Source organism: Dama dama, chromosome 6, assembly GCF_033118175.1.
Source record: "Dama dama isolate Ldn47 chromosome 6, ASM3311817v1, whole genome shotgun sequence".
NCBI lineage: Eukaryota > Metazoa > Chordata > Mammalia > Artiodactyla > Cervidae > Dama > Dama dama.
In genome coordinates this window covers 47,799,201-47,815,509 of record NC_083686.1, presented here as the reverse complement: position 1 = coordinate 47,815,509, position 16,309 = coordinate 47,799,201, and the positions used below count along the sequence as shown (strand labels likewise).

The 16,309-nt window shown below is 36.8% G+C and overlaps 1 protein-coding gene across 14 annotated transcripts in view; it reads right to left on the bottom strand.

Annotated features, from left to right (window-relative positions):
* FRYL (FRY like transcription coactivator) overlaps positions 1-16,309 on the bottom strand; it is a 300,909-nt gene that overhangs the window by 141,190 nt on the left and 143,410 nt on the right. Inside the window, exon 4 of one of the 14 annotated variants that reach the window (XM_061146009.1) lies at positions 14,407-14,474. The exons of 12 other annotated variants lie outside the window; for them this stretch is intronic. The gene's annotated coding sequence lies outside the window, so the exon portion shown is untranslated. Of the gene's footprint in view, positions 1-5,801; positions 5,931-14,406; positions 14,475-16,309 lie in introns of all 14 variants that reach the window. One more of the 14 variants, XM_061146008.1, reaches the window with a different exon arrangement.

Here is a 16,309-nt window from a genome sequence, read left to right as displayed (position 1 = left end):
TTACTCTTGTTGCCTTCTAACACACTGCCCAACATAACTATAACTTCATTATATATCATGTTTATTATCTACTATTTATTTATTATGTGCTATTTTTCTCCCTACCCTGCTGTTGTGAATTCTATATGATCAGAGACTCTCTTTTGTCTTTTTTATTCACTGAAGAATCCCAAGTGCTTAGAACAATGCCTGGTATATACTGGGAATACAATAAATATGTAGTGGATGAATGAATGAATTCTAAACAAAGTTGTATGCGATGACGGAAATATGTGTGAGTAAATAAAATGCAAGCTGGGTTAAGAAGTTAAAATACACTATTTTGGAGCGAATGCTCTGGAAACACATTTGAAAAAGTGAACTACATTTGAGCTCACATCTAAATGATAAAAAAAAAGAGGAAGCAAGGAAAAGCACCAGGAACAGCAAGTGCAAAGTCGAGTGTGAACGTCTGAAAAACAAAAAAAGGACCGGTGTGGTTGAAGCTCAAGGGATGGAACAGGGGTGGAAGGCAATGTGAGATGAAGCTGGAAGCATTAGTCAGAGACCAAAGTTTTCGAGCTCTATAAGGAAAATGGCTATTATTCTCAATGTAATTAAAACTCAGTGCACCTCCAACTAATAAAAAACAAAACAAAACAAAACAAAAAACTCAGTGCAAAGTTGGAGAGGAAGAGGATCTGGCTTCTCTTTAAAAAGATCCCCGGCTCCTCTGGAGAATGAATTAGATGAGGGCAAACATAGAATCGGGGGAGCCACTACAGAAAATCCAGGTGAGATGAAAACAGCTTGGGCTAAGAGGATGGTGATAACACAGGAGAGAAGGGTCTGTCAGATGTCAGTGGACTTGCTACAGACAGGAGGGCAAGCAATTAACGATGACTCATAGGACTTTTCTTTGAATCATTCAAAAGAGAGATCAAGAGGACATTGTGCCTGGCAAACAGTACATCGAACCAAGTGTGACCTAAAAAGAGCACCTGGTCCGTTTTCTTGACGCCTGGGCAGCCTACCTGGCTTTTATCTACAGTTTCTCCGGTTGCCTTGATTTTCCTACCTGCTGCATCAAACAGACCTTCCCGTTCTCTAACTTCAGCTTGTGACATCCCCTTTGGCCTAGAATATCCATGGAGAAACCTGTAAGAAATGTACTTCTCTACCTTGACCTGATCTCCAGAGACTGCCCTTTCAATATGCTGTCCTAGAAATTACTCCCTCCTTAAAATAGGAAGCAGAACACAATTTTTCAAACACTTTCTGTTCATGTGTGTGTTACATAACCAAAGGACAATAAAGTTAATCTAAAGAAATACATTCCCAATTCATAAGGAATTGTTCTGTCAACTAAAAAAAAAAAACAAAAAACCCTACTCTACCAAACATAACATATGTCAAGATATCTAAAGTGACTGTGATAACTCCAAAAGAAAATTCTAGAAAGTAACATAAAATCAGGTGAGGGCAGTCACTTCAGAAAAAAATCATTTGCAAATTTAAAAAATAAATATTTTGAAAAGACTGAACTTCTAAATGCCAAAGAATAGCTTACTTTCATGTCCTATTCATTATCTATGTTTTCTTATTTTTGCATAGTACAGAATATTTTCCTCCAGTGCTTAGATTACAAATTAGTCATGCATGATGCTTATATTTTCAAAAGAATAATAATCTAAAGACTAGTATAAACACTTAATATTGCATATAAAATAAATATCTTTGTATCACATAAAATTAAAATACAATATATATTGTATTCTAGAACTAAAATCATATAAAAGAGTTCAAAATAAAAATTCACAATCCAAAAAAAAAAAAAAAAAATTTCACAATCCTTTGAACACAGTGCATGCTATTTATTTTAAACAATGACGTGTTTATTTACTCTGTTTCACTATCCAACATTGTATATTATAAAGGAGAGAATGTGTTAACAAATGTCACTGTGGGGAAAAAAGATCTTAAATTTTAAACATTTATTTTGGATCATTAAGAATACTTTATATTTTATATCCACATTATGTTGGATAGCTGTAGGGAATCATAAAATAGTCAAAAAGGCTACTCAGTTTCTAGAATTTTAATTTACATTTTAGGAATAAAAATGAGGATAAAACATTTTTAAAATTTTGACTTATGGTAGTAGATGCAAAATATATCTTTTCCTATAATTAAGATTCATAAGGTCATATAAGAGTTACAAAGTTTCTTTGGCTTTAACTTTATAATAAAGGTTTTAAACAAGAAGCCTATAATAGATCTTGGTACTTGAACTGTAGACTTTGATGAGGTATAACCTCAATGCATTTTAACTTTTAAAGTCTTCTCAAAAAGAAAAACCCTTTAGTTAAAATGATCTCTCAAATAACTCATCGTTACTGTCTTCTACTTCCTAAAAGGCATAAATATAAGTTAAGCATAAACAAATATCCCTAGGTATCATAATTGCATTTTCAAGACATTTGCCAATACAGCCAGAAATTTTAGGGAAACTTGTCTTTATCTTCCAAATAAAGGTCTATCTTCCAAATATCTGCATTACATTCTAACATCAAAATACTTCAACTTGAAAGGAAAATCAAATTTTTAGTGTTTAAGAGTTAATCAGTTTTACCTCAAAATGAAATCAGTTACAAAAAGACCCACACCCCAACTGAAAACTGGACAAAAAAGATGAAGGAACAAGCTACAAAAGATAAAACAAACCAATAACCATGAAAACAATATAACACAAACTTCACTGATATTTTAAAACTAAACAAAAATTAGATAACTTTTTTTTATGTACCAAAATGGTTTCCCCCAATTGTGTATTTCACTATAATGTTCAGCTTGGTTAAGATATGTGAATTTTTCTCATATTCTGCTAATAGTTAAGAAAAAGGGATAGTCACTTTAAGCTGGGTTAAGAAGGTTAGTTTCTACATAACTAGATTAACCTGATGTCACCAGACTGCTTAAGTCAAATATTTTATGAAGGTATAAACAGTACTATTTCTCTACATGCTATTAAAGTTTTTTGAAAATTTTACATATGTCTACTAGAGAATAATGACGTAACTGTTAAGAGTGTAATTCTTAACACAATTTAGGCATTGAATTACAAGTTGTAAAAACCCAATGTCATATTAAACATCCTTGGAATAGAAATCTATTAAACTCTGATAATAAAAAGAATAAAGCAAGACCTGAGTGATTAACATATAAAATTAAGATAAGATATAAAAATTAAAAGCTAGCCTGTGTACTCTTTCTCACAGATATGTGTGAAAGTGGTTCAGTCGTGTCCAACTCTTTGTGACTCCATGGGTATACAGTCCATGGAATTCTCCAGGCCAGAATACTGGAGAGGGTAGCCTTTTCCTTCTCCATCCTCATAGATAAGGCGCAAATAAAAAGTAAATATGGCACTTCAAAAGTTATTTCTTTATTTATTGTTATGATTGTGCTGGGTCTTTGTTGCTATGTGCAGGCTTTCTCGAGTTGCAATGCAAGGGCTTCTCATTGTAGAGCAGGGACTCTAGGAGCTCAGGCTTCAGAAGCTGTGGTATATGGGCTTAGTTGCTCCACAGAAAGTGGAATCTTCCATAGGACAAGGATCGAACCCATGTCCGCTGAATTAGCAGGAAGATTTTCAACCTACTGGACCACCAGGGAAGTTTGGTATTTTTAGATAGCGAGCTCTGTATAACATTGTACTTAGCATGCTTCATAAAAAAAAAAAATTTTTTAATTACCTTCTTCATGCTCATAAGTCTCCTATTCCCTTATAGAATAAATTTAAATTCAATGAAAGAGAACAGACATGTGAGAAGAGACACAAAAACCCTAAGTTGAATCATGTTTGATTTCATTACTTTATAGCAGTGGTTCTTGTTGTTTTCTGCCTCCGTTATATTCCTACGTGCAACACTCCATACAATAACATCTCTCTAAATTCACTGACTCTCAGTGATTGAGTTGCCCTAAAAAAGAAGAGTAGGGTTGAGTACATGTAGTTTTAAAAGACCCCAGTGGAGTCCATGAAAGCTGCGTGCAGCACCCTCACCCCCAAGGACAGGTCTTTAGACATAAAAAGTACTACTCTTTGGTCATAATCTTTTACATACATATTTATGTAGAGATTTCTATAATACAGAAAAATAACAAAATACCACACAATTGCTTATTATCATAATAATTATTTACCTATATTGGTTAATAATAAACATGCTGATGATGACATAAGAAAGAAAAGGTATAAGGTAAATGGCCTTTGAACAAGACCAAAAGTCAAAAATATCTATTTTAAAAGACAAAAGCAAAACTCTTAGTTTAAAAAGCAAGCCTCTCCCAGCAAGATATTTCGTGGCTATCAACAAACTGACTGAAATTTATATAAAGAGGCAAATAACTGAGAAAAGCCAACACAATACTGAAGAACAAAGTTGGAGGACTGACACTTCTCAAGTTCAAGACTTATTTTAATGCTACAGTGAACAAGACAGTGTGCTCCTAATGAAGAATACATGACGACATCAGTGGGACAGAACAGAGCCCAGGAACAGACTCACACAAACAGAGTCAACTGGAACTCGTCTCTGACAAAGGAGCAAAGGCAAGCAGTGGAAAACGGAGAATTTTCAACAAATGGTATTGGAATAACTAGACACTTGCATACTACAAAAATAAATAAATCTAGACACAACCTACATCTTTTACAAAAACTAATTCAAAATGGATCACAGATCTAAATGTGAAATGCAAAACAATAAAATTCCCAGACTATAAGGAGAAACTCTAACAGTTCTTGGGTTTGGTGATGACTTTACAGATACAATACTACAAGCAAGACCCATGAAAGAAAAATTGATAAACTGAAGCTTTATTAAAATAACTTCAGCTCTGCAAAACATATTGTTAAGAGAATGAAAATACACAGACTGGGAGAAAACTTTTGCAAAACACATATCTGGCATCCAAAATATATAACAATTCTTCAAATGCAGTTAAGAAGATAAACTATCCAGTTTTAAAACAGACAAAACATCTGAACAGACTGCTCACCAAAGAAGACATACAGATGACAAGTAAGCATATGGAAAGATGCTCCACGTCATACATCTTCAGAGTAATGCAAATTAAGACAACGATGAGATACCACTCTGGATGAAAAATGTCAGTTAATGCTCTATCAGTTAACAAAATAACTTATAGTTATCAAGCCATCAGCCACTGCAGACCCCCTCAAGTGTGCACTCTGAGGAGTTTCAGGATGGAGAAAAACAGGATAGATAATTAAGGTACATATCAAAGGAACGATTTGAATAAGCCCAGAAGCTTCCATCTCCCCATACATAGAAAAGTGCTAAATTCATTAACTTGAGATGTCTGCTTTTCTTTAATTAACAGTAAACTTTTGATGTTCTGACTACCTGGCATTTTGTTGTAAAAACTCTAATATATATCCTGACTCCTCCTTTACTTTTTAGAAGTTTGTCCTTCAAAGCTATCTGAGAATCTGCCTCCCAGGCCTAAGTCCTCAGCAAGTCTGCCAAATAAAACACAATTCTCAGTTTTTAGGCTGCACTTTTTTTCTTTTTTCAGTCAACAGCACTACACACCTATCATAGTAATCAAAATCCACAACAGTGACAACAACAAATGGTGGTGAGCCTGCAGGACAACAGGAACTCTCTGTCATCACTGGTGAGAATGTGCAAGGGTAGACAGTTTGAAGGATTCTCACAAAATTATACTCTTAGCAGAGAACACAGTAACTGAGATCTTCTGTATTTACCCAAAGGAGTTGAAAACATACATACATTTGCACAGAGACGGTTGTAGTTGCTTTATTCATAACTGTCAAAACTTGGAAGCAACCGAGATGTCCTTCGGTAGGTGAATGGATAGGCAAACTGTGGTACACCCAGACAATGGAATATTGTTTAGTGCTAAAATGAAATGAATTACACAGCCATGAGAAGATATGGTGGAAATTTAAATGCATGTTACTAAGTGAAAGAGGCCAATCTGAAAAGGCTATATTACAACTGTATGATTCCAACCTTTTGACATTCTAGAAAAGGCAAGACTATGGAGACAACTTAGATGAGTGACTGCTAGGGGTTGGAGGGAGGGCAGAATAAATAGGTGTAACGCAGAGGATTTTTAGGGGCATGGTACTATTCTACATGATACTGCAATGCTGGATACACGTCATTACACATTGTCAAAGCCCCTATAAAGCACAACACCAAGACTGAAGTTGTAAACTATGGGCTTTGGGTGATTATGATGTGTCCCTGTAGGTCCATCAATTTTAACAAATGTATCACATTAATGTAAAGTGTCAACAGGAGAGAAAATGGGCAGAGCAAGGAGGGCAGGAGAAAGAGGTACGTGGGAACTCTCTGTACTTTCTGCTCAAATTTCTATAAACTTGAAACTGCTCTTTGTAAAAAAAGTCTATTAATTTTTCAGAAAAGAAAGAAAGGCCTATTCTATTCCTGTCAGCTCAAACCAAAGATGCCTGGGAAGAGCCACAATAAACAACAGCCCAAGCCAAAGATTAAAACAATAATGTATTTGGATTAAGCTAAGAGGTAAAAAGAAACAGTTTCTAAGTCAATTAAAATAAAACATCAGAAACACAAATCAGGTTATATGGTAGACAAATTGAACATAGAGACAAAGGTAGCAGAATCAGCATTAGGGAATAAATGGAAATTTCAACTTCTGGGGAGACCAGTTGGATTCGTGTATCTTTCTACCAACTATCCAAAGCAAAACTGTACATTTGAAAGCAATTATTTCTGAAGAAGAAAAAAGAAAATATAAATAATGTGCATGTTGCACATGTTAAGAGATAAATTATAAAAACATATGATGGCTTCAGTGCACAAACAAAATTTGCGACATAAGGCAAGGAAAGTGAAAGTGTTAGTTGCTCAGTCATGTCCAACTCTTTGCAACCCCATGAACCCATCAGGCTCCTCTGCCCATGGAATTCTCCAGGCAAGAATACTGGAGTGGGTTGGCATATCCTTCTCCAGGGGAATCTTCCCAACCCAGGGATCAAACCTCGGTCTCCTACATTGCAGGCAGATTCTTTACCATCTGAGCCACAAGGGAAATCAACTTAGCCCAAGGCAAGGAAGGTATACCTCAAAATTCCTTCATAAATGAAAGAACTTCATACCAGACACCATTCACTGATGATTCTGGAAACATTATTTAATATTTAGTAAGAAATTTTGCATAATATTTTATGCTAACAAACCAAATCGTATTTCAAGTGATAAGCTGGTAAATGGCCCTCTTTAAAAAAAAGTCCTGATTTGTAGCATTTGCTCATTTCCATTGTTTAATCACTCCCATCATGGATGATTTCAAGCCACCAATAATTTAACAACCAGCTGGTAAAATTCCTGGAAGGAACTAGAGCCAAAACACCACATCAAGTTATTGTTCACGTGCAACAAGGAAACTGCCTTCTAATTAAAGTCAATAGCCCCATTCGAATGGAATGTGAACTTCAGTCCTCAGTTTAAGAACTTTCAGATCAATGGCTCTCTGTCCTCCAAAACTGCCAGATTTTGACATACCCATTTTTCCTCCTTAAAAGTCTATATTATTAACCTACTATTTGCTTAGAATAACTATCCCAAGTCAAATATTGTTGCATCTTCAAATTCATTTACATAAAATAGGCTAAAAAAGAAAAAATATTCCCATTTTGATCAGACATATATTTACTGCTACTTTCTTTTAACTCTCTTTTCATTTCATTTACTCCATTTAAATCTGTCCAACTGGAGTTTATTTGAGGTGTTATACATTAAAGATTTTAAAGTTTTTCCTTAACATTTAATTGGTTCTTCTCAGTATCTTTACTAAAATTTTGCCCCTGATTTTTACCATCATAAACTAGTCACTCACATACGCTTTCTATCCTGCTCAACAATCAGCTTTGTATCAGCTTTGTATTCTTGTCATTACTTGTCATTACATAAGAGGCTTTAATACCTGTTGGAAACAAATACTCCTGGTTTACTCATTATCTTCAGGAATTTCTCATTTATTGTCATTTACTAATACTTCCAAGTTTATACAAACCTTCACAAAATAATTAGAAGAAAACTGACACCTTAATTAACTTCTTATCTAGAACCTGGCATACCCTTACTAATTTGTCTTCTTTCATGAACCCAAAGAAAAATGTCTATTTTACTTCATAGGAGAAACTCTCCAATTCTTCTGTTTCTAAATACTTTGTCTATTCTGTGAAAATGAAATTATTTTCCTCATCACTCAATCCAACGATTTTGCTTCTGGATGAATTTCAATGGATAGGAAAAAATAAGACTTTTGCTTGTTCTTCGGACAGCTGTTCATAAAATGTTTATTTATCCTAGGCTAAGCTATTCCCATCAAAAACAATTTCTAAACATAGAAGTTCCTATGACATCTTTGGCACATTTCCAACTTTTTTTTTTTACTTTAAATCTACTACAGAAATATTGTTTACTATAAAGATGAATAAAAACAACTGATCATCTAAATAATCCATTACTCACTCAGCCAGAGCCTCCCTGTGGTTATTAGTTTTGGACCTTCAGAATCTTGGCTAGGAAACTATTCTGTAAATTTAGTAATAACGTGGTATTTTAAAAATATGTCTGGACCTAGGAGTCAGAAGATGAGAGCCCTTGCCTTGATTTGGCTACTGAGTGTCATTATAACCTTGGTCAAAATATTGAAGCTCTCTAAGCTTTGCTCCCCCTCCAAAAATGAATGAATGAGTTTTAGCTCAACTGTGGGTATGGTATCAGAAGCAACAAAAAAAGTTGTTTTCATTTTTGTTCTCCATTCTTCTGCCCATAAAAATTTTCACTGCCAATGAAAAACCCAGGGTGGCAAATTCTCCTCTGGCCAGACGTGAGCTGGGGCACCACCACAGCCGTAAAGTAAAAATATTGGGTTGGCCAAAAAGTTCATTCAGCTCATGGAAAAACCCAAACAAACTTTCTGCTATCCCAATGTGTATGAATACCAGAATCCTACAGTAAACATATCCAGTTGTTTCATCCAGGAAACGTACCTAGACCCAGGGCCTGGAAGAGGTAAATAACTACATATGGTTGTGTACCTGTTTTTCTTCAACTTACAAGAAAGCGAGCAGAATCTAAACAGTTGGGCTGAGTTCTCTATACCCTTGAGGTTGATACGATGTAAAGAGATGAAGAAAAAACCGACTTTCTCTTAATATTTCAACTGGTTGCTAACTAAGAAAGGTGCACGGAGCCTGCCATTTCCTCCCATCACTCTTGGGATTACACTTTAAAACAGTCATACTAGCCTTATGGCTCGCACACTTAATTAGCTGACAAAGAAATATAACTGCACATTTACTGGTATCCAGCAGAGACAAAAGGAACAAAATATTTACCATACACCAGCAGCAAATATCATGTAGATTTCAAAACACCAAACCTATTTCAATTAAAACAGAAACTAAACAAAGATGCTGATTCTTGCCTTACCATTCAATACTGTTCTAAAGTTTACAGGATAATAAGTAAATGCAATAACATAAGAAAATGAAATCATTATTATAAATATTGAGAAAGAAGATACGAAATTTATTAACTAGCAATTATCATGTAGAAATGAAAATGGATAAAAAACTTATTCACAAATATAAAATACATAAGTATAAATTTAATAAAGAAGCACAGAACTTACATAGAGGAAACTATAAGAACTTCTTAAAGAACATAAAAAAAAGACCTGAACAAATGTAAGGACAAACTTACAGATAAAAGCATTTGTTCTTTTAAGTGTCAATTCCCAAAAAATATGTTAATTAGTACAATTCCAATTAAGATTTCAGTACAATTTTATTTAGGTTGTATTAGATAAAATTATCTTAGAGTATACTAGATGGTGGAGGACAGGGAAGCCTGGCGAGCTGCATTCCATGGGGTCACAGAGTCGGACACAACTAAGCAACTGAACAACGCTAGGAGGAGGGCTTCCTAGGTGGCGCTCGTGGTAAAGAACCTGACTGCTAATGCAGGGGACCTGCTGCTGCTGCTGCTAAGTCACTTCAGTCATGTCCGACTCTGTGCGACCCCACAGACGGCAGCCCACCAGGCTCCCCCATCCCTGGGATTCTCCAGGCAAGAACACTGTGGAGTGGGCTGCCATTTCCTTCTCCAATGCATGCATGCACGCTAGGTCGCTTCAGGCGTGTCCAACTCTGTGCGACCCTATGGACAGCAGCCCACCAGGCTCCTCTGTCCACAGGATTCTCCAGGCAATACCAGAGTGGGTTGCCATTTCCTTCTTCACGATGAGATGCAATGCAGTTTCAATCCCTGGGTTGGGAAGGTGGCCTGGAGGAGGGCATGGCAACCCACTCCAGTATTCATGCCTGGAGAATCTCATGGACAGAGGAGCCTGGCGGGCTACAGTCCATGAGGTCACAAAGAGTTGGACACGACTGAAACAACTTAGCACGCATGCACATACTAAAAAAATATATATATATTCATTTCAAAGTAATACAAATACTATTGTCTAAATCAAAAGATAACTATAATCAGAACAGACTATAACTACCATCAGAATACAACTATTACCAAAATATAGTATAAAATGTTCAACATCACTAATCACCAGAGAAATGCAAATTAAAATCACAGATTATCATCTCACACCTGTTAAAATGGCTGCCATCAAAAAGACCACAAGTAACAAATGTTGGCAAGGATTGTGGAAAAAAAGGAAACCCCCTGTATACAATTGATGGGAATGTTAACTGGTGCTGCCACTGTGGAAAACAACATGGAGGTTTCTCAAAAAACTAAAAATAGAACTACCATATATACCAACTGGGTATATATTCAAAATAAAGCAAAAATACTAATTCAAAAAGATACATGCAGCCCAGTGTTCACAGCAGCATTAATAACAATTGCCAAGATGTGGAAGCAACCTAAGTGTCCATCAACAGATGAATGTGTAAAGAAGATGTGGCATATATGTATGTATGTGTATGTGGAATACTATTCAATCTTAAAAAGGAATGAAATTTTGCATTTGTAACAACATGGATGGACCTGGAGGACAATGCTAAGTGAAGCAAGTCAGACAGAGGAAGACAAATAGTGAATAATAAAACTTACATGTGGTATCTAGAATACAACTAACTAACTAATGAAAAAGAAGCAGACTCATAGATACAGAGAATAAACTAGTGACTTTCAATGGGGCAGGGAAGAGGAGAGGAGTAATACAGTGGCAGGGGATTAAGAAGTAAAAACTACTATGTATAAATAAATTACAAGGATACACAACAGGAATATACCCAATATAGTATAACTACAGAATACAACCTTTAAAAATTGTGAATCACTATACTGTACACCTGTAACTTATGTAATATTGTATATCAAATATACTTAAACTTAAAAAAACTTAGTAAAATAGGTAAAATATATCTGTCTACATATAAATAATTATTATCAAAATGTTATGTAAAAGTAATCAATTCAGTGAACATTAAATGTACATAAACCAGATTAATATAAAAGATTGGAGAACCTCGCCAAAATTTCAGAAAAAGAATTCAACATAGCAAGAGTAGAAGAAAAGGGGTGATTTATTTAGTAATACTGTTGGAATATCTTGCTACTCGTCTGCAGAAAAATAAATATAATATATTCAAAGACCAAATTCCAGATGGATATGAAGTAAAAATGTTTTAAAGTCTTAGAAAAAAATTCAAAGTCAACATGCATGATCCAGGGGAGAGACCTTTAGTGAAGATAGAAAGCCCAAAATTATTTAAAAAGAATGCCTTCGACCAAAGAAAATTTTTAAATATTTATAAGGAAATGACAGCATAAACAAGAAAGGACAAAAGTTGGGGGGAAAGTAGAATGTAGATAACAGAAAATATAAAATATTCAAAGAGTTCTTACAAATTTACAAGAGAAAGACAACAAACGGAGAAAAAATGGCAAAAGATATAATTAGACAATTCTCATAAGAACCGATCTAAAAGACAACAAACATATGAAAAAAATATTCAGACTTTGTACTGGCCAGAAAATGAAAATTAAACTAGCAGTGAGCTTTTACTTTACACACAAACATTAAATTTGTGGCAAATATTAAAAAGAATAATTGGATGTACAGCTGAAAAGGTACAAGGAAATGAACACAACACATTGCTGACGGAAAAGCCCAGTTTAACAGTCAAGTAGGGTGGACAAAGGATGAGTGTTCTGGCCCCTATAGCAGAGCCTGGGCAGATAATAAATTTCTTTGATCTTTAGGCTCTCCATGCAACTTCCTGATTACAGTTTAACTTTGTATGACCTACCCCACAAGCAGAGCAAAGAACGGTCGGTCTGCCAGCTCCAGCATTAATGTTCTTTCACTTGGCATATTTCTCATTGTAAATTAGTAAATTGGCACACATAAACGCTTGTCTCTGTCAGAAGACTGTTTATAACAATTCTGCCCCCTGAGAAAGACTTCACATCCACTCTTGGCATTCTGGCAAAGTCAGGATTTCCTGACCTGATGGCGGTCTTTGCTGGCCTTCTCTGGCAATTCTTTAAATCAGAATCAAGCCCTCTGGAGGGAGACCCAGGCATCTGTATGTTTCTGAAAACGCCCCAGGGCGACTCTCTTTTACTGTGCTTAGTTGCTCAGTCATGTCCAACTTTTGGTGATTCCACGGACCGTAACCCACCAGGCTCCTCTGTCCACGGGGATTCTCCAGGCAGGAGCTGCCATGCGCTCCTCCAGGGGATCTTCCTGACCCAGGGATCAAACCTGCGTCTCCTGTATTTCAGGCAGATTCTTTACTGGCCGAACCGTCGAGGAAGTAGCCAGGGTGAAAACCACTGCCGTTCACTATTCTTCCAAAGCAGAACACTGGTTCTACACAATGATTTTATTTAAAACTAATTTTGATGATAAAAAGTTTCAAAAACACCATAAACAAGGAAACCTACTTATATACTATCACAAACAATATCCATCAGAGTTAGATGAATGCATGTCACAGACAAAGCTCTAGGGAGCAGAGTAAAGGATCATTCACAGGATAACTAAAAAATCTAATTTTAAAAAGTTATATACAGTTCTCTAAATTCATACTAGAAACCTTAAATTGATTTTTTTCTCAGGCTTTCAGTCTCTTCACTTTACTCACTGTCCATGACGCAAACCACCTATCTCGGTGGCCAATCAATCCTTGCCTTTCATTATCTGTGATTTCAAAGCATTCAGTGATCTAAACTTAAGAGTTATCACTGATCTCTCCCTGTCCCCTATATTTCATATCTAGTCTAGCCATCAAATACTATGACTACTAAAAGTAATCCCCACTTCCTTTTTCTGCATAGCTGAACTTTCTGCATAACTGAATTTTTAAGTTCAGTCTTCCTTCACAGTCATCCCTGCCTCTTAGCTGATGAAATATCAACTTCCCACAGCAGCCAAAGGGGCTACTTTACATTTGAACCATGTGTGCATGCCTGCCTTCTAAGTCGCTTTAGTCGTGTCCGACTCTTTAAGACCCTATGGACTGTAGCCCACCAGGCTCCTCTGTCCGTGGGATTCTGCAGGCAAGAATACTGGAGTGGGTTGCCATGCCCTCTCCAGGGGATCCTTCCCACCCATGTATTGAACCCGCATCTGTTATGTCTCTTACACTGGCAGGTGGGTTCTTTAACACTAGCAGCTCCTAGGAAGCCCATATTTGAACCATACTAGGCCTTTATGTTGGAGAAGAAAATGGTAACCCACTCCAGTATTCTTTCCTGGAAAATACCATGGATAGAGGAGCCTGGCAGGCTGCAGTCCATGGGCTAACAGTCAGACATGACTGAGTGATTGAGCAGAGGCCTTTCTATATAGAGATCCTGGTAGCTCAGACAGTAAAGAATCTGCCTGTAATGCAGGAGACCTGAGTTCCATCCCTGGGTTGGAAAGATTCCCCTGGAGAAAGGAATGGCAACCCACTTCAGTATTCTCGCCTGGAAAATCCCAGGACAGAGGAGTCTGGTGGGCTACCGTCCATGGGGTGGCAAAGAGTCGGACACAACTGAGCAACTAACACTTTAAACAACACAAGAGCCCTTGGATGAGCTTCGCTGGTAACTCTGAGGTAAAGAATTCGCCTACAATGCAGGAGACTGCAAGAGACGTGGGTTTGATCCCTGCGTTGGGATCCAGTATTCTTGCCGAGAAAATCCCATGGACATAGGAGCCTGACAGTCTTTGGTCCAGGGGGTCACAAAGAATTGGACACAACTGAAGTGACTGAGAACACACGCACACAGGTCCTTATGTATCAAACATCGCAATGCAGGGCCTCTGTACTCTGCAAAAACATGCACCACTAACCTTACTTTCAAGAATGTTACTAAAGCCATTTTACTGGAATCATCATTTTCTTTTCTTCCACAGTCTCCCTACAACAAGAATGGTTCAAAACTTTATGTGAATTTTCTTCATCTTTTTTTTTTAGAACAATTTTTTAAAGAGTAGTGTTTAGGCTCACAGCTAAATGGAGAGGAAGGTACAGAGACAACCCATATACTTCCTGCTCCCACGCATGCGTCCTTCCCCCATAATCTACATCCTTTAGTACACTTGCTGCAATTCGTGAGACCACATCATTATCACCCAGAGTCACATTAGGGTTCACTCTTTGTGTCGTACATTCCATAGGTTTGAACAAATGCACCCCGTATGGAACGACTGACTGGTTCAAGATTTGAGAAAGGAGTACAACAGGCCTGTCTGCTATCACCCTGTTTTGCAAATGCTAAGCACATCACGAGAAATGCTGGGCTGGATGAGTTACAAGTTGGAATCAAGATAAGCAGGAGAAACATCAACAACCTCAGATATGCAGATGATACCACCCTAATGGCAGAAAGCAAAGAGAAACTAAAGAGCTTCTTTAGGAGAAGAGTGAAAGAGCTGGCTTAAAACTAAATGTTAAAAAAACTAAGATCATGGCCTCTGACCCCATTACTTCATGGCAAATAGAATGGGAAACAGTGGAAGCAGTGACAGATTTACTCTTCTTGAGCTCTAAAATCCCTGCGGATGGTGACTCCAGCCATGAAATCAGAAGATGATTGCTTCTTGGCAGGAAAGCGATGACAAACCTAGTCAGTGTGTTGAGAAGCAGAGACATTACTCTGCCAACAAAGGTCTATATAGTCAAAGCTATGGTCTTCCCAGTGGTCACGTATGGTTGTGAGAGTTGGACCATAAAGAAGGCAGAGCACCAAAGAACTGATGCCTTTGAACTGTGGTGCTGGAGAAGACTCCAAAGAGTCCCTTGGACAGCAAGGAGATCGAAACAGTCAATCTTAAAGAAAAGCAACCCTGAATACTAGCTGAAAGGACTGATGCTGAAGCTGAAGCTCCAGTATTTTGGTCATATGATGCGAAAGCCAACTTACTAGAAAATGTCCCTGATGCTGGGAAAGATTGAGGGTAGAGGAGAAGAGGGCGTCAAAGGATGAGATGGTTGGATGGCATCACTGATGCAATGGACAGGAACTTGGGCAAACTTCAGGAGATGGTGAAGGAGAGAGAAGCCTGGCATGCTGTAGTACATACGGGCGCAAAAAGTCGGACATGACTAGGCGACTGAATAACAACATCCATCATTACAGTATCACACAGAGTAGTTTATTTTCCCCTAAAAATCCTCTGTGCACCTACTCATCCCTCCCTCTCCCCAATCCCCAGCAATCACTCGTCTTTTTACTGTCCCCAAAATTTTTGCCTCTTCTGAAATGTGATACAGTATGTAGCCTTTTCAGACTGGCTTCTTTCACTTGGTAATATGCAATTATGTTTCCTCCATGTTTTTTCATGGTTTGATAACTCATTTTAGCACTGGATAATGTTTCATAGTCTGGATGTACCACAGTTTATTTATTCACTTATCTACTCAAGGACATCTTGGTTGCTTCTAATTTTCGGCCATTATGACTAAAACTGCTATAAACATCAGTGAAGCTTATTTTAAACAACAAAGATCCACTGAATACATCTAATGTAAATCTCTTATTTGTTATTATGTTATACTGTTACTATACTGCATTTTAATGGATATTAATAGATTCTTCAATTTTTGAATGCCTTTGCTAACTAGGTAATTTACGTTCTCTTTGACCAATGAATATATCTCTGAAATTAATGTCAATGAGAACATAAATTACGCTACCAAATTCATTTTATAAAACCCTAGTTAAAAACTTCCTTGACCTTTCATATTTAACCC